Source organism: Cucurbita pepo, unplaced genomic scaffold (genome assembly GCF_057944985.1).
Source record: "Cucurbita pepo subsp. pepo isolate OVF unplaced genomic scaffold, ASM5794498v1 scafford_5, whole genome shotgun sequence".
In the NCBI taxonomy this organism is placed as follows: Eukaryota; Viridiplantae; Streptophyta; class Magnoliopsida; order Cucurbitales; family Cucurbitaceae; genus Cucurbita; species Cucurbita pepo.
The window spans coordinates 38,419-56,933 of NW_028257910.1; the positions used below are offsets into that span (position 1 = coordinate 38,419).

The following is an 18,515-nucleotide window of genomic DNA, read 5'->3' on the forward strand; positions in this document are numbered from 1 at the left end:
AATATATTTTTGCTGGCTCGGACTATGGACATCGAGCTATCCACTTGTTCTGAATGAAATTATTTATCTATTTTACCTGTAAATATGATAGATTTCTCCTTCACAACAATCCCACATTGATAGAATTAAAATTGGATGTAGTCTTCATAAAGTAGTCATTGTCTTAAGGACATCGCTGAGCTTGGTAATGTGAGCTTGTAACCCATATGGGGGCAACAAAGTGGTTGGAGGTTGGCTCAGCCCATTGCTTAGGGTTGTTGGAGTTGTTCTTTGGCCTGTCCATTCCAAGTAGGGAGTTGGACTACGGGCTTTGGGCGAAGACCTAGTGTCCATGGTCCTTAGAGTTGAAGGAAACCGCTTGAGGCTGGTTTCACAGAGCAGCGTAACCTTCCGCTCTGGTTGGTGGAAGGATAGCAGGTCGATTCTCCTAGGCCCAATATAAACCTCTTGGTAATCCTCAACCTGACATTCACTTTTTTTATTTTTTTTTTACATATATTCTTTGGTGCTCGGACTATGGACATCGAGCTAGCCACTTGTTCTGAATGAATGTATTTATCTATTTTACTTGTAAATATGATAGATTTCTCCTTCACAACAATCCCACATTGATAGAATTAAAATTGGATGTAGTCTTCATAAAGTAGTCATTGTCTTAAGGACATCTCCAAGCTTGGTAATGTGAGCTTGTAACCCATATGGGGGCAACAAAGTGGTTGGAGGTTGGCTCAGCCAATTGGTTAGGGTTGTTGGAGTTGTTCTTTGGCCTGTCCATTCCAAGTAGGGAGTTGGGCTATGGACTTTGGGCGAAGGCCTAGTGTCCATGGTCCTTAGAGTTGAAGGAAACCGCGTGAGGCTGGTTTCACAGAGCAGCGTAACCTTCCGCTCTTGTTGGTGGAAGGATAGCGGGTCGATTCTCCTAGGCCCAATATAAACCTCTTGGTAGTCCTCAACCTGACATCCACTTTTTTTTTTTTAATATATTTTTGCTGGCTCGGACTATGGACATCGAGCTATCCACTTGTTCTGAATGAAATTATTTATCTATTTTACCTGTAAATATGATAGATTTCTCCTTCACAACAATCCCACATTGATAGAATTAAAATTGGATGTAGTCTTCATAAAGTAGTCATTGTCTTAAGGACATCGCTGAGCTTGGTAATGTGAGCTTGTAACCCATATGGGGGCAACAAAGTGGTTGGAGGTTGGCTCAGCCCATTGGTTAGGGTTGTTGGAGTTGTTCTTTGGCCTGTCCATTCCAAGTAGGGAGTTGGACTATGGGCTTTGGGCGAAGACCTAGTGTCCATGGTCCTTAGAGTTGAAGGAAACCGCTTGAAGCTGGTTTCACAGAGCAGCGTAACCTTCCGCTCTGGTTGGTGGAAGGATAGCGGGTTGATTCTCCTAGGCCCAATATAAACCTCTTGGTACACCTCAACCTGACATCCACTTTTTTTTTTTTTTTTTTTAAGTCTATTTTTGCTCTTGGTACTCCTCAACCTGACATCCACTTTTTTTTTTTTTAAAATCTATTTTTGCTGGCTCGGACTATGGACATCGAGCTATCCACTTGTTCTGAATGAAATTATTTATCTATTTTACCCGTAAATATGATAGATTTCTCCTTCACAACAATCCCACATTGATAGAATTAAAATTGGATGTAGTCTTCATAAAGTAGTCATTGTCTTAAGGACATCGCCGAGCTTGGTAATGTGAGCTTGTAACCCATATGGGGGCAACAAAGTGGTTGGAGGTTGGCTCAGCCCATTGCTTAGGGTTGTTGGAGTTGTTCTTTGGCCTGTCCATTCCAAGTAGGGAGTTGGGCTATGGGCTTTGGGCGAAGGCCTAGTGTCCATGGTCCTTAGAGTTGAAGGAAACTGCGTGAGGCTGGTTTCACAGAGCAGCGTAACCTTCCGCTCTTGTCGGTGGAAGGATAGCGGGTCGATTCTCCTAGGCCCAATATAAACCTCTTGGTAGTCCTCAACCTGACATCCACTTATTTTTATTTTTTAAAAATATTATTGATGGCTCGGACTATGGACATCGAGCTATCCACTTGTTCTGAATGAAATTATTTATCTATTTTACCTGTAAATATGATAGATTTCTCCTTCACAACAATCCCACATTGATAGAATTAAAATTGGATGTAGTCTTCATAAAGTAGTCATTGTCTTAAGGACATCGCCGAGCTTGGTAATGAGCTTGTAACCCATATGGGGGCAACAAAGTGGTTGGAGGTTGGTTCAGCCCATTGGTTAGGGTTGTTGGAGTTTTTCTTTGGCCTGTCCATTCCAAGTAGGGAGTTGGGCTATGGACTTTGGGCGAAGGCCTAGTGTCCATGGTCCTTAGAGTTGAAGGAAACCGCGTGAGGCTTGTTTCACAGAGCAGCGTAACCTTCCGCTCTTGTCGGTGGAAGGATAGCGGGTCGATTCTCCTAGGCCCAATATAAACCTCTTGGTAGTCCTCAACCTGACATCCACTTATTTTTATATTTTAAATCTATTTTTGCTGGCTCGGACTATGGACATCGAGCTATCCACTTGTTCTGAATGAAATTATTTATCTATTTTACCTGTAAATATGATAGATTTCTACTTCACAACAATCCCACATTGATAGAATTAAAATTGGATGTAGTCTTCATAAAGTAGTCATTGTCTTAAGGACATCGCCGAGCTTGGTAATGAGCTTGTAACCCATATGGGGGCAACAAAGTGGTTGGAGGTTGGTTCAGCCCATTGGTTAGGGTTGTTGGAGTTTTTCTTTGGCCTGTCCATTCCAAGTAGGGAGTTGGGCTATGGACTTTGGGCGAAGGCCTAGTGTCCATGGTCCTTAGAGTTGAAGGAAACTGCGTGAGGCTGGTTTCACAGAGCAGCGTAACCTTCCGCTCTTGTCGGTGGAAGGATAGCGGGTCGATTCTCCTAGGCCAAATATAAACCTCTTGGTAATCCTCAACCTGACATTCACTTTTTTTATTTTTTTTTACATATATTCTTTGGTGCTCGGACTATGGACATCGAGCTAGCCACTTGTTCAGAATGAATGTATTATCTTTTTACCTGTAAATATGATAGATTTCTCGTTCACAACAATCCCACATTGATAGAATTAAAATTGGATGTAATCTTCATAAAGTAGTCATTGTCTTAAGGAAATCGCCGAGCTTCGTAATGTGAGCTTGTAACCCATATGGGGGCAACAAAGTTGTTGGAGGTTGGCTCAGCCCATTGGTTAAGGGTTGTTGGAGTTGTTCTTTGGCCTGTCCATTCCAAGTAGGGAGTTGGGCTATGGGCTTTGCGCGAAGGCCTAGTGTCCATGGTCCTTAGAGTTGAAGGAAACTGCGTGAGGCTGGTTTCACAGAGCAGCGTAACCTTCCGCTCTTGTCGGTGGAAGGATAGCGGGTCGATTCTCCTAGGCCAAATATAAACCTCTTGGTAATCCTCAACCTGACATTCACTTTTTTTATTTTTTTTTACATATATTCTTTGGTGCTCGGACTATGGACATCGAGCTAGCCACTTGTTATGAATGAATGTATTATCTTTTTACCTGTAAATATGATAGATTTCTCGTTCACAACAATCCCACATTGATAGAATTAAAATTGGATGTAATCTTCATAAAGTAGTCATTGTCTTAAGGAAATCGCCGAGCTTGGTAATGTGAGCTTGTAACCCATATGGGGGCAACAAAGTTGTTGGAGGTTGGCTCAGCCCATTGGTTAAGGGTTGTTGGAGTTGTTCTTTGGCCTGTCCATTCCAAGTAGGGAGTTGGGCTATGGGCTTTGCGCTAAGGCCTAGTAAACATGGCCCTTAGAGTTGAAGGAAACCGCGTGAGGCTGGTTTCACAGAGCACCTGACATCCACTTTTTTTTATTTTTTTTTACATATATTCTTTGGTGCTCGGACTATGGACATCGAGCTAGCCACTTGTTCTGAATGAATGTATTTATCTATTTTACCTGTAAATATGATAGATTTCTCCTTTACAACAATCCCACATTGATAGAATTAAAATTGGATGTAGTCTTCATAAAGTAGTCATTGTCTTAAGGACATCGCCGAGCTTGGTAATGTGAGCTTGTAACCCATATGGGGGCAACAAAGTGGTTGGAGGTTGGCTCAGCCCATTGGTTAGGGTTGTTGGAGTTGTTCTTTGGCCTGTCCATTCCAAGTAGGGAGTTGGGCTATGGGCTTTGCTCGAAGGCTTAGTGTCCATGGTCCTTAGATTTGAAGGAAACCGCGTGAGGCTGGTTTCACAGAGCAGCGTAACCTTCCGCTCTTATCGGTGGAAGGATAGCGGGTCGATTCTCCTAGGCCCAATATCAACCTCTTGGTAATCCTCAACCTGACATCCACTTTTTTTTATTTTTTTTTACATATATTCTTTGGTGCTCGGACTATGGACATCGAGCTAGCCACTTGTTATGAATGAATGTATTATCTTTTTACCTGTAAATATGATAGATTTCTCGTTCACAACAATCCCACATTGATAGAATTAAAATTGGATGTAATCTTCATAAAGTAGTCATTGTCTTAAGGAAATCGCCGAGCTTGGTAATGTGAGCTTGTAACCCATATGGGGGCAACAAAGTTGTTGGAGGTTGGCTCAGCCCATTGGTTAAGGGTTGTTGGAGTTGTTCTTTGGCCTGTCCATTCCAAGTAGGGAGTTGGGCTATGGGCTTTGGGCGAAGGCCTAGTGTCCATGGTCCTTAGAGTTGAAGGAAACTGCGTGAGGCTGGTTTCACAGAGCAGCGTAACCTTCCGCTCTTGTCGGTGGAAGGATAGCGGGTCGATTCTCCTAGGCCAAATATAAACCTCTTGGTAATCCTCAACCTGACATTCACTTTTTTTATTTTTTTTTACATATATTCTTTGGTGCTCGGACTATGGACATCGAGCTAGCCACTTGTTTTGAATGAATGTATTTATCTATTTTACCTGTAAATATGATAGATTTCTCCTTCACAACAATCCCACATTGATAGAATTAAAATTGGATGTAGTCTTCATAAAGTAGTCATTGTCTTAAGGACATCGCCAAGCTTGGTAATGTGAGCTTGTAACCCATATGGGGGCAACAAAGTGGTTGGAGGTTGGCTCAGCCCATTGGTTAGGGTTGTTGGAGTTGTTCTTTGGCCTGTCCATTCCAAGTAGGGAGTTGGGCTATGGGCTTTGCGCGAAGGCTTAGTGTCCATGGTCCTTAGAGTTGAAGGAAACCGCGTGAGGCTGGTTTCACAGAGCAGCGTAACCTTCTGCTCTTGTCGGTGGAAGGATAGCGGGTCGATTCTCCTAGGCCCAATATAAACCTCTTGGTAGTCCTCAACCTGACATCCACTTTTTTTTTTTTTTTAATATAGTTTTTCTGGCTCGGACTATGCACATCGAGCTATCCACTTGTTCTTTATGAAATTATTTATCTATTTTACCTGTAAATATTATAGATTTCTCCTTCACAACAATCCCACATTGATAGAATTAAAATTGGATGTAGTCTTCATAAAGTAGTCATTGTCTTAAGGACATCGCCGAGTTTGGTAATGTGAGCTTGTAACCCATATGGGAGCAACAAAGTGGTTGGAGGTTGGCTCAGCCCATTGGTTAGGGTTGTTGGAGTTGTTCTTTGGCCTGTCCATTCCAAGTAGGGAGTTGGGCTATGGGCTTTGCGCTAAGGCCTAGTAAACATGGCCCTTAGAGTTGAAGGAAACTGCGTGAGGCTGGTTTCACAGAGCACCTGACATCCACTTTTTTTTATTTTTTTTTACATATATTCTTTGGTGCTCGGACTATGGACATCGAGCTAGCCACTTGTTCTGAATGAATGTATTTATCTATTTTACCTGTAAATATCATAGATTTCTCCTTTACAACAATCCCACATTGATAGAATTAAAATTGGATGTAGTCTTCATAAAGTAGTCATTGTCTTAAGGACATCGCCGAGCTTGGTAATGTGAGCTTGTAACCCATATGGGGGCAACAAAGTCGTTGGAGGTTGGCTCAGCCCATTGGTTAGGGTTGTTGGAGTTGTTCTTTGGCCTGTCCATTCCAAGTAGGGAGTTGGGCTATGGGCTTTGGGGAAGGCCTAGTGTCCATGGTCCTTAGAGTTGAAGGAAACTGCGTGAGGCTGGTTTCACAGAGCAGCGTAACCTTCCGCACTTGTCGGTGGAAGGATAGCGGGTCGATTCTCCTAGGCCAAATATAAACCTCTTGGTAATCCTCAACCTGACATTCACTTTTTTTATTTTTTTTTACATATATTCTTTGGTGCTCGGACTATGGACATCGAGCTAGCCACTTGTTTTGAATGAATGTATTTATCTATTTTACCTGTAAATATGATAGATTTCTCCTTCACAACAATCCCACATTGATAGAATTAAAATTGGATGTAGTCTTCATAAAGTAGTCATTGTCTTAAGGACATCGCCAAGCTTGGTAATGTGAGCTTGTAACCCATATGGGGGCAACAAAGTGGTTGGAGGTTGGCTCAGCCCATTGCTTAGGGTTGTTGGAGTTGTTCTTTGGCCTGTCCATTCCAAGTAGGGAGTTGGGCTATGGGCTTTAGGCGAAGGCCTAGTGTCCATGGTCCTTAGAGTTGAAGGAAACTGTGTGAGGCTGGTTTCACAGAGCAGCATAACCTTCCGCTCTTGTCGGTGGAAGGATAGCGGGTCAATTCTCCTAGGCCAAATATAAACCTCTTGGTAATCCTCAACCTGACATTCACTTTTTTTATTTTTTTTTACATATATTCTTTGGTGCTCGGACTATGGACATCGAGCTAGCCACTTGTTTTGAATGAATGTATTTATCTATTTTACCTGTAAATATGATAGATTTCTCCTTCACAACAATCCCACATTGATAAAATTAAAATTGGATGTAGTCTTCATAAAGTAGTCATTGTCTTAAGGACATCGCCAAGCTTGGTAATGTGAGATTGTAACCCATATGGGGGCAACAAAGTGGTTGGAGGTTGGCTCAGCCCATTGGTTAGGGTTGTTGGAGTTGTTCTTTGGCCTGTCCATTCCAAGTAGGGAGTTGGGCTATGGGCTTTGCGCGAAGGCTTCGTGTCCATGGTCCTTAGATTTGAAGGAAACCGCGAAACCGCGTGAGGCTGGTTTCACAGAGCAGCGTAACCTTCCGCTCTTGTCGGTGGAAGGATAGCGGGTCGATTCTCCTAGGCCCAATATAAACCTCCTTGTAGTCCTAAACTTGACATCCACTTTTTTTTTTTTTTTAATTTATTTTTGCTGGCTCGGACTATGGACATCGAGCTATCCACTTTTTCTTAATGAAATTATTTATCTATTTTACCTGTAAATATGATAGATTTCTCCTTCACAACAATCCCATATTGATAGAATTAAAATTGGATGTAGTCTTCATAAAGTAGTCATTGTCTTAAGGACATCGCCGAGCTTGGTAATGTGAGCTTGTAACCCATATGGGGGCAACAAAGTGGTTGGAGATTGGCTCAGCCCATTGGTTAGGGTTGTTGGAGTTGTTCTTTGGCCTGTCCATTCAAAGTAGGGAGTTGGGCTATGGACTTTGGGCGAAGGCCTAGTGTCCATGGTCCTTAGAGTTGACGGAAACCGCGTGAGGCTGGTTTCACAGAGCAGCGTAACCTTCTGCTCTTATCGGTGGAAGGATAGCGGGTCTATTCTCCTAGGCCCAATATAAACCTCCTGGTAGTCCTCAACCTGACATCCACATTTTTTTTTTTTAATATAGTTTTTCTGGCTCGGGCTATGGACATCGAGCTATCCACTTGTTCTGAATGAAATTATTTATCTATTTTACCTGTAAAGATGATAGATTTCTCCTTTACAACAATCCCACATTGATAGAATTAAAATTGGATGTAGTCTTCATAAAGTAGTCATTGTCTTAAGGACATTGCCGAGCTTGGTAATGTGAGCTTGTAACCCATATGGGGGCAACAAAGTGGTTGGAGGTTGGCTAAGTCCATTGGTTAGGGTTGTTGGAGTTGTTCTTTGGCCTGTCCATTCCAAGTAGGGAGTTGGGCTATGGGCTTTGGGCGAAGGCCTTAGTGTCCATGGTCCTTAGATTTGAAGGAAACTGCGTGAGGCTGGTTTCACAGAGCAGCGTAACCTTCCGCTCTTGTCGGTGGAAGGATAGCGGGTCGATTCTCCTAGGCCCAATATAAACCTCTTGGTAGTCCTCAACCTCACATCCACTTTTTTTTTTAATATATTTTTGCTGGCACGGACTATGGACATCGAGCTATCCACTGTTTCTGAATGAAATTATTTATCTATTTTACCTGTAAATATGATAGATTTCTCCTTCACAACAATCCCACATTGATAGAATTAAAATTGGATGTAGTCTTCATAAAGTAGTCATTGTCTTCAGGACATCGCCGAGCTTGGTAATGTGAGCTTGTAACCCATATGGGGGCAACAAAGTGGTTGGAGGTTGGCTCAGCCCATTGGTTAGGGTTGTTGGAGTTGTTCTTTGGCCTGTCCATTCCAAGTAGGGAGTTGGGCTATGGACTTTGGGCGAAGGCCTAGTGTCCATGGTCCTTAGAGTTGAAGGAAACCGCGTGAGGCTGGTTTCACAGAGCAGCGTAACCTTCCGCTCTTGTCGGTGGAAGGATAGCGGGTCGATTCTCCTAGGCCCAATATAAACCTCTTGGTAGTCCTCAACCTGACATCCACTTATTTTTATTTTTTAAATCTATTTTTGCTGGCTCGGACTATGGACATCGAGCTATCCACTTGTTCTGAATGAAATTATTTATCTATTTTACCTGTAAATATGATAGATTTCTCCTTCACAACAATCCCACATTGATAGAATTAAAATTGGATGTAGTCTTCATAAAGTAGTCATTGTCTTAAGGACATCGCCGAGCTTGGTAATGTGAGCTTGTAACCCATATGGGGGCAACAAAGTGGTTGGAGGTTGGCTCAGCCCATTGGTTAGGGTTGTTGGAGTTGTTCTTTGGCCTGTCCATTCCAAGTAGGGAGTTGGGCTATGGACTTTGGGCGAAGGCCTAGTGTCCATGGTCCTTAGAGTTTAAGGAAACCGCGTGAGGCTGGTTTCACAGAGCAGCGTAACCTTTCCGCTCTTGTCGGTGGCCTGTAAATATGATAGATTTCTCCTTTAAAACAATCCCACATTGATAGATTTAAAATTTGATGTAGTCTTCATAAAGTAGTCCTTGTCGAAAGGGCGTCGCCGAGCTTGGTAATGTGAGCTTGTAACCCATATGGGGGCAACAAAGTGGTTGGAGGTTGGCTCAGCCCATTGGTTAGGGTTGTTGGAGTTGTTCTTTGGCCTGTCAATTCCATGTAGGGTGTTTTGGTTAGGGTTGTCGGAGTTGTTCTTTGGCCTGTTAATTCCAAGTAGGGAGTTGGGCTATGGGCTTTGCGCGAAGGCCTAGTGTCCATGGTCCTTAGAGTTGAAGGAAACCGCATGAAGCTGGTTTCACGGAGCAGCGTAACCTTCCGCTCTTGTCGGTGGAAGGATAGCGGGTCGATTCTCGTAGGCCCAATATAAAACTCTTGGTAATCCTCAACCTGACATCAACTTTTTTTTTATTTTTTTTTACATATATTCTTTGGTTCTCGGACTATGGACATCGAGCTAGCCACTTGTGATGAATGAATGTATTATTTTTTTACCTGTAAATATGATAGATTTCTCCTTTAAAACAATCCCACATTGATAGATTTAAAATTGGATGTAGTCTTCATAAAGTAGTCCTTGTCTTAAGGAAGTCGCCGAGCTTGGTAATGTGAGCTTGTAACCCATATGGGGGCAACAAAGTGGTTGGAAGTTGGCTCAGCCCATTGGTTAGGGTTGTTGGAGTTGTTCTTTGGCCTGTCCATTCCAAGTAGAGAGTTGGGCTATGAGCTTTGGACGAATGCCTAGTGTCCATGGCCCTTAGAGTTGTGAAGGAAACCGCGTGAGGCTGGTTTCACAGAGCAGCGTAACCTTCCGCTCTTGTCGGTCGAAGGATAGCGGGTCGATTCTCCTAGGCCCAATATAAACCTCTTTGTAGTCCTCAACCTGACATCCACTTTTTTTTTTTTTTAATATATTTTTGTTGGCTCGGACTATGGACATCCAGCTAGCCACTTGTTCAGAATGAATGTATTATTTTTTTACCTGTAATATGATAGATTTCTCCTTTACAACAATCCGACATTGATAGATTTAAAATTGAATGTAGTCTTCCTAAATTAGTCCTTGTCTTAAGGAAGTCGCCGAGCTTGGTAATGTGAGCTTGTAACCCATATGGGGGCAACAAAGTGGTTGGAGGTTGGCTCAGCCGATTGGTAAGGGTTGTTGGAGTTGTTCTTTGGCCTGTCCATCCCAAGTAGGGAGTTGGGCTATGAGCTTTGGGCAAAGGCCTAGTGTCCGTGGCCCTTAGAGTTGAAGGAAACCGCGTGAGGCTGGTTTCACAGAGCAGCGTAACCTTCCGCTCTTGTCGGTGGAAGGATAGCACGTCGATTCTCCCAGGCCCAATATAAACCTCTTGGTAGTCCTCAACCTGACATCCACTTTTTTTTTTTTTTACATATATTTTTTGGTGCTCGGAATATGGACATCGATCTAGCCACTTGTTCTGAATGAATGTATTATTTTTTTACCTGTAATATGATAGATTTCTCCTTTACAACAATCCGACATTGATAGATTTAAAATTGAATGTAGTCTTCCTAAATTAGTCCTTGTCTTAAGGAAGTCGCCGAGCTTGGTAATGTGAGCTTGTAACCCATATGGGGGCAACAAAGTGGTTGGAAGTTGGCTCAGCCCATTGGTTAGGGTTGTTGGAGTTGTTCTTTGGCCTGTCCATTCCAAGTAGAGAGTTGGGCTATGAGCTTTGGACCAATGCCTAGTGTCCATTGCCCTTAGAGTTTAAGGAAACCGCGGCATGGTTAGGGTTTTTGGAGTAGTTTTCGTCCTGTCCATTCTTAGTAAGGAGTTGGGCTATGGACTTTGGGCGAAGGCCTAGTGTCCATCGCCCTTAGAGTTTAAGGAAACCGCGTGAGCCATGTTTCACAGAGCAGCTTTAAATCAACCATGAAATCAGACTATGTTTTTTAAGATATATCTCAATTACGATACTACCAAATTAAGACTAGAGAGGGAGATGGAGATGTATTTAGGACAACATTGCGAACGAGGTAGGATGACTATGAGTTTGTGATTAGTTCGTTTGTTCTCACCATCGCCCCCATGGTATTCATGGAGTTGATGAATTAGGTATTCAAGGGATTTTTTGACTCGTGTGTCATTGTGTTCATACACGACATCCTTGTGTCCTCGAAAACAGATCAAGAACACAAGGTTCATCTTCTTAAGTTCCTCGATTTTGGGGTAAATAAGTTGTTCGTCAAGTTCTCCAAGTGTGATTTTGGCTATGATATGACCCATTCTTAGGACACGTGGTGTCGAAGGATGAGGTTTGAGTAGACATCGCAATAGTGGAAGCTTGGGGTAAATAAGTTGTTCGTCAAGTTCTCCAAGTGTGAATTTTGGCTATGTTATGACCCATTCTTAGGACACGTGGTGTCGAAGGATGAGGTTTGAGTAGACATGGCAATAGTGGAAGCTATCACTAAGTGGGCTCGCCTGAGTACAATCACCGAATGAATGGGAAGGGTGTTCCGTTTATCGAAGGATGAGGTTTCTGGAATTTGTAGGATACTAGTTTGTGCAAGATTTTGCTAAGATAGCTTCACCGCTCACGTAGTTGACTGGGAAGGGTGTTCCGTTTATATGGAATGATGCTTATGAGGCCAGCTTCTAAGATCTGAAATAGAGGTTATTGTCGGCTCTAGTGCCCACGGTCCAGGAGAGCTCAGGAGTATATGTGATTTATAGTGATGCTTCTAATAAAGGGTTAGGATGTGTATTGATGCCACATAGAAAGATTATTGTCTATACCTCGTGTCAGTTGGTTGCAATGGTGTTGGCACTTAAAATATGTGGGCACTACTTGTATGGAGAAAATACTCATATCTACATTGACCACAAGATCTTGAAGTAGTTTTTTTCACCCAAAAGGAACTGAACATGAGATAAAAAAGATGGCTAGAGCTGGTGAAGGACTACGATATAGACATCCAATACTATCCCAAATGAAAACATAGTCATTGATACCCTAAGCTGAACGACGGCCCACTCGTCGGCCATGATGAATAGAGAGACACGAGTGCAGATAGATTTTATGCAAGCGGAGATAGCAGTAATGAGCAAAGGAGTTGTAGCATAGATGGATCAACTGACAATCTATCCTACATTTTGACATTGGATTATGGAATCTCGACGAGGGGACCTCATTTAACAAGGATATTTTTAACAGTTAACATAGGTTTTGTGGACAATTTCTCCAAGTCGACATATGTTAGTCTGCTATCTCAAGGACGATTATGTGTGCGATCGATGGAAGAGCTAAAAAGTGAGATGAGAGGCTTAAACTTCCCAACTTTTCTTGAGTTTTCCTAATTTTAACTCCCTTGCCGACCAAATCTTATGAAAAATTTATGGTTCTAGAAACTAGACCCAATCAGGATTCTGTGGAAGAAAATTTGAGGTAATTTGAATATTGGAAGCTCGAGAACAGAAGTCCTGAACGTCGACAACGAGGTAAGTAGCCACCTTGAAGTTTTCTTAAGAAATACTTGTAGCAATCGCTTGGGTTTTCATATGAACCCTAAATCAAATACAAATTAAGGATATATGAAAGAAAAACTCAAAAAGCGGTGAGTTAAGGCTCTAAACTTATCAAATTACTCGAAATTTAAGTAACGTTAAAACAACCCACTAAATGAAATCCTCTGCCTATGAAATTCAATGTTGAGCATCTTATAGCTTGTTGAAGTTATATATGAAATTTGGTGGTCATTGGATAAGGATAAGCAGGTAAACCAAGAAACGAAAACTTTACATAAGTTTATTTCTCTTGTCAATGGTCATTACACCTAGTATAAATAATTTTAGAATAATCAAACTTTGCATCTTTTTAAAACTAAAATTTATGATAACAATCCTTGCACATGGATTTGATTAATATCCATTTCTTCATTAATAATATTTGAAAGATCAAATAAATGACGGAAATAATGATGATAGGGTCCCAAATCCAATAATCCAAATACTTATTTAACAACTTTTTTAACCATATTTTTTATCGTAGGGCTGAAAAAGAATGGTAGAATAATTACACGTGATCTAATCGATTAATACCGAAATAATGATGATAGGGTCCCAAATCCAATAATCCAAATACTTATTTAACAACTTTTTTAACCATATTTTGTATCGTATGGCTGAAAAAGAATGGTAGAATAATTATACACGTGATCTAATCGATTAATTCATTTTAATGTGTTGAAACCTATCAAATACAAAACTAAAAAAATGGGGACACATTAATCATTTTCAAAGTTTTGAAAGTATACGAAAATACAATTTATTTTTTAAAGTTCAAAGATTTATTACACACAAATTTTATAAACATTTGTGGTCTCATGGTCTAGTTGGTTAGGACATTGGACTCTGAATCAAGTAACCCAAATTCAAATTTCGTGGAACTTGTTTTATGTTGGTGAGTATTAACTTAACAGAAATATTAAAGCAACAATATATTAGATATTTTAAAAGTTCAAACTATTTGTCATAGGTTTATAAAAATATTATCTATTTGTTAGAGGTTTATATCCACCTGAAAGGGGCCAAATAAGTAAGAAATCAAACATTAATCCCTCAAGTTCTTTTATAGTTTTTCATCTTAACAAAGTGACATGAAAACGGATAACATTTTTCAATATAAAAAGTTCACATAAAAAAAGATCATTCAATATATGCCATGCTAAAGTGATGTGAAAAAATGTGTAAAACATATAAAGTGAAACTATGAGGTCTAACCTCCAAAATTTTCTACTTAATTTAAGGTCGTTACTGTATACGTACCATAAACATTGAATGCGGAAGAGTTCATTTAAATTCCATAAAACATAACCTTTAACTTAAAACACAGCCATGGACTTACGTGTTTCGAGAGCATCTTTAAAACGACAAAACAAAAGACCCGAAATAAAATAAATAAGCGTTCAAGTTTAAAACATCCTATTCTATCCTAAGTCTAAGAAAATAAATACCACTATCCTATGCATGTGCCATGATCTCGAGTTGCAATGCCGTCGTCAGCCGTACAGGAATGCCTTGCCTTAACCTGAAAAATGTAGTAGCATATAGCTTGATTATTTAAAGAAATACTCAGTAAGTGACCCCACTATTGGGGTTAAATGCAACAATCACATGCAATGAAATGATGGACCTAACTTTCGTTTCGTTTCATTTTCCCTACGGTGTTGTCCTAACGGATAATAGTGGACGTGTACCATATACTCTACACACAGCCCATACGTGCGATTATGGGCTCACCAGCTAGTTCGCAAACCGCTGGGCCACTGTCCTTATCTGGTGGGCATACTCTGGGAGCCCCTTATGCCGGGACCCGTTGAAACTAGAACCGTCACGGCAGCGCTATGCAATGCATAACGATCGTTGTCCTACCATTGGATGTACGCGTCCGTACCCTCGTGATGGGATGGGGGTATCCCCCCAGATGCATGAACACACATAATGCATTAGGTCCTCCTATTTCTATATTTATCTTTAATGATCATAACCCCCCTGTCACGTTCCAGGCTTCATGTCATTCTCAGTTTCATTTCACATTTCATACACATTTCTATCGGGGTTATGGTTCAAGACAGTTTACCGTGTTTCATTTCATACAATTCATGCTGTTCACATTCACATATTCCATACAAACATGCCATAATCATTCAAGGACCTCATATCGTTACATGCATTACACATCACATCAAACTCAAAGCATACATAGCATACATTTACGTTCACATAACTATGTACTTAAGCACAATAACCTAGCATACAATGTATCATATCATAAACAAGTCATAACGTAAACACTTCATAGTCATATCGTTCTCTAACTTACCATAGCCATAACGTTCTTATACCTATCACAGACATATCACTACGTAACGTACCTTAGTCATATCGTCACAAGAACGTACCCTAACGTTATTGTTCTATCAATCTGTCACAAACCTACCCCTTTCTACCCATAACCTAACCGTATTCTTTCATCAATCTCTCCTATCCATAGCACTCCAGTATGTAACCTAACCTTAACGTTTCATGAACGTATCTTACTTCTATCATTACATTTCGTTTTGTGCATCTTTCTCGTATCCTATCTCAAACATATCCTTCAGCACATCGTACCATAATTATTATCATACAAACCACATATTATAACATAACATAACATATAGGAAGCATATCGATCCACAGACAATTCACACATATCAATATATATGACACGTGCAGAACCACGGGCACGTGTCAACATCAAATATAACCATGCCGATAGTAAGGTCACTTACCTGGCTAGCTTAAGTCGTTGTCACAAAATATATCTTTAATGAAAGTTTGATTCCGTTCTTTGAAATCTGAGTCAACCTATATGAGCTCATGGCATTAGTTTCAAGTTTGAACTCTATAAAATTATTTCTCTAATTTACATTGAACAACATATTAAAATTCTGATATTTGGTGTTAGACAAAATTTGAAGGAGCTCACTGCCCTTTGATATTTCCTATTTTATTGTTAAATCCCGTTCAACAAATCTTTCCTCAATCTCCCTGTCTCTCTCTCTGTAATTATTTTAATTATGTAAGTAGGTTTTTCAATTGTGTAAACAGATATTACTGGCCAACTGTAAGTTCAATTGTAAGTGGATTGGTTGGATACGATCTTCTAGTTTATAGATCTGCCAACTAAAATTTTATTAATCTAACTTTATAACCTTATCTGGTATAACTTAAAATGCTAACAAAAATCTAATGGATATGGGATGTTATTATTACTGGAACTGTTAAGATATGAAACAAGATTTGATCCTAAATTAATTTCTTATAACATAACTAGAAAAGAAAAGAAAATCTGAGATAAGATTTTACCGTAATAACTGACAAAAATCTCTAAATGTGCACAACCCATTTTACTTCTCCTCAAACCATTGTTGTTTTTTTGGTAGGAATGGTTGAGGAGAGATAAGTGTGGGAAGGGACGAGACGTTAGGGGAGAGGAGTGGGGAAAGATTTTTATTTATTTTTTATTTTTATTTTTATTTATTTATTTATTTATTTATTATTATTATTTTACCTATTTTTATAATTATTTTTATTTCTTTATTTCTTTATTTATTTTTGGGCTATTACAATCCTATTTTAGCCTAAATCTAAGAAAATAAATACCACTGTCCTATGCATGTGCCATGATCTCGAGTTGCGATGCCGTCGTCAGCCATACAGTAATGCCTTACCTTAACCTGAAAAATATAGTAGCACATGACTTGAGTATTTAAAGAAATACATAGTAAGTGACCCCATTATTGGGGTTAAAAGCAACAATCACATGCAATGAAACGATGGGACCTATCTTTTGTTTAGTTTCGTTTCGTTTTCCCTACGGTGCTGTCCTAACGGGTAATCGTGGACGTGTACCATATACTCTACACACAGCCCATACGTGCGAGTATGGGCTCACCAGCTAATTCGCACACTGCTAGGCCACTTTCCATATCCGGTGGACATACTCTGGGAGCCCCTTATGCCGGGACCCGTTAGAATTAGTAACCGTCACGGCAGCGCTATGCAAAGCATAACGATCGTTGTCCTACCATTGGATGTACGCGTCCGTACCCTCGTGATGGGATAGGGGTATCCCCCAAGATGCATGAACACACATAATGCATGAGGTCCCCACTACTTCTACAACTTCATTATCCTTTAATACAACCCCGCTAGCATTAAGTACATATCATATCATTTTTCATATCGTTTCAGATATCGTTTATCATTCATATCATATCGTTTCTCATTCTTCCGTTCTCAAATCATACATAACTCTAACGGGGTTATATTTCATGTCATTTATCGTAATTTCATGTCATTCATATCATGTTGTATACACACAATTTAAGAGACCTAACATAACGTTCTATGCTTTTAACATAACATTTCATCATATACACATCATACCATGACATATTGCATCACAATGTAGCATATCATAGACAAGTAATAACGAAAACACTTCATAGTCATATCTTTCTCCAACTTATGATAGCCTTAACGTTCTTATACCTATCACAGACATATCATTACGTGAACCTGGAAGTGATGAGGTTTGCCGTTCAGTCATGGACGACTCTTTGGCTTACGATGTAAGCAGTCTACAGAATCCTATAACTTGGCTCTGATACCTACTGTAACGACCCGACTTATCCTGACGGTAGCGGTCAGGGTCATTATGAAAGGAAATGCAATTTATTTGGAAAGAGGATGAAAATCATACAGAATTTTATTAAAAATCACATGCGGGGTACCCCTTTAAAATCGAGCAAAACAATGCCGCCTAAAACTATTTAAAACAAGGAGGAAATTTAAATCAAAGAAAGGCTGATGTTGGCCACCTAGCTCCCACAAACTAGGCGTCCACATCATAGTTTAAATTATTACAAAAGAGTAGAAGCGTCTCTCCCACAAAAATGGGACTACAAACAAAAACATAAACATTCTTGAATCGCCCCATGACTGACTTTGGCATCCTACTCGTCACCTCCGTGCCACAGCTTCGCCTGAAAAATCATTTAAAAAAAAAACAGGGTGAGTATAAAAATACTCAATAAGGAACTCCCCTATTGGGGGTCAAGATATGAATCGTCATAAGGCGATTAGCCAAAACATGCAGCAGGTGATTATTACCACCACCACTTTCAATCCTTAAAGAGGATACTCCTAGTTGGTTACCCGAAACACACAGCGTGTAACCATTATCATAAGGACCTCACCTCCTTATTTCCTCCCATTGACTATCAACGACTGGTTACCCGATACACACAGCGTGTAACCATTTCCACGAGGACCTCACCTCCTTATTTCCTCCCATTGACTATCAACGGCTGGTTACCAGATACACACAGCGTGTAACCATTACTGGACAGTCCTTTTTTTTGTAATCACCCCAAAGGTGACTAGTGGTGGCTAGTTACCCGAAACACACAGCAAGTAACTATTACCACAACCCTTACTCATGTCTACCTACAAGCCCATTATGTCGCCAATAGACACATATCGTCGACTGCCCAACCTAACCACATTACCCTACGATCCGAATACACAACCATTTGAATACGCAACCATCAGAATATGCAGGCAATCAGAACATACGACAATCAAAACATACGCCAATCAGAACATAGGACAATCAGAATACATAGCAATCAGGATACATGTCAACCAGGTTGCATAACATTACACACAAAGATCAGATTGTTCCCGGCAATGGGTTACCCAGCACCTAGCCTATAGACGATTCCATTCGACCCATTTTCAAAAAAAACAAAACATTTATTTTTAACAGGT

General features: G+C 40.4%; 19 non-coding genes and 1 pseudogene across 19 annotated transcripts; all 20 read left to right on the forward strand.

Annotated features, from left to right (window-relative positions):
* The first annotated feature begins 174 nt into the window (after positions 1-174).
* LOC147786129 (signal recognition particle RNA) lies at positions 175-477 on the forward strand. Its single transcript, XR_015414796.1, has one exon.
* A 189-nt stretch (positions 478-666) lies between these two features.
* LOC147786130 (signal recognition particle RNA) lies at positions 667-969 on the forward strand. The gene has a single exon (XR_015414831.1).
* A 182-nt stretch (positions 970-1,151) lies between these two features.
* LOC147786131 (signal recognition particle RNA) lies at positions 1,152-1,454 on the forward strand. The gene has a single exon (XR_015414790.1).
* Positions 1,455-1,700: 246 nt separating this feature from the next.
* On the forward strand, positions 1,701-2,003 carry LOC147786132 (signal recognition particle RNA). Its single transcript, XR_015414837.1, has one exon.
* A 186-nt stretch (positions 2,004-2,189) lies between these two features.
* On the forward strand, positions 2,190-2,490 carry LOC147786133 (signal recognition particle RNA). Its single transcript, XR_015414772.1, has one exon.
* Positions 2,491-2,676: 186 nt separating this feature from the next.
* Positions 2,677-2,977, forward strand: LOC147786134 (signal recognition particle RNA). The gene has a single exon (XR_015414858.1).
* Positions 2,978-3,163: 186 nt separating this feature from the next.
* Positions 3,164-3,467, forward strand: LOC147786135 (signal recognition particle RNA). The gene has a single exon (XR_015414771.1).
* Positions 3,468-4,065: 598 nt separating this feature from the next.
* LOC147786136 (signal recognition particle RNA) lies at positions 4,066-4,368 on the forward strand. The gene has a single exon (XR_015414850.1).
* Positions 4,369-4,555: 187 nt separating this feature from the next.
* On the forward strand, positions 4,556-4,859 carry LOC147786137 (signal recognition particle RNA). Its single transcript, XR_015414860.1, has one exon.
* Positions 4,860-5,047: 188 nt separating this feature from the next.
* LOC147786138 (signal recognition particle RNA) lies at positions 5,048-5,350 on the forward strand. Its single transcript, XR_015414784.1, has one exon.
* Positions 5,351-5,946: 596 nt separating this feature from the next.
* LOC147786139 (signal recognition particle RNA) lies at positions 5,947-6,248 on the forward strand. The gene has a single exon (XR_015414797.1).
* Positions 6,249-6,436: 188 nt separating this feature from the next.
* Positions 6,437-6,739, forward strand: LOC147786140 (signal recognition particle RNA). The gene has a single exon (XR_015414863.1).
* A 188-nt stretch (positions 6,740-6,927) lies between these two features.
* LOC147786141 (signal recognition particle RNA) lies at positions 6,928-7,238 on the forward strand. The gene has a single exon (XR_015414800.1).
* A 185-nt stretch (positions 7,239-7,423) lies between these two features.
* LOC147786142 (signal recognition particle RNA) lies at positions 7,424-7,726 on the forward strand. The gene has a single exon (XR_015414783.1).
* Positions 7,727-7,909: 183 nt separating this feature from the next.
* Positions 7,910-8,213, forward strand: LOC147786143 (signal recognition particle RNA). Its single transcript, XR_015414846.1, has one exon.
* Positions 8,214-8,393: 180 nt separating this feature from the next.
* LOC147786144 (signal recognition particle RNA) lies at positions 8,394-8,696 on the forward strand. The gene has a single exon (XR_015414773.1).
* Positions 8,697-8,882: 186 nt separating this feature from the next.
* Positions 8,883-9,186, forward strand: LOC147786145 (signal recognition particle RNA). Its single transcript, XR_015414824.1, has one exon.
* Positions 9,187-9,214: 28 nt separating this feature from the next.
* On the forward strand, positions 9,215-9,571 carry LOC147786146 (signal recognition particle RNA; annotated as a pseudogene).
* Positions 9,572-9,759: 188 nt separating this feature from the next.
* Positions 9,760-10,064, forward strand: LOC147786147 (signal recognition particle RNA). Its single transcript, XR_015414778.1, has one exon.
* Positions 10,065-10,245: 181 nt separating this feature from the next.
* On the forward strand, positions 10,246-10,548 carry LOC147786148 (signal recognition particle RNA). The gene has a single exon (XR_015414770.1).
* The last annotated feature ends 7,967 nt before the right edge of the window (positions 10,549-18,515 follow it).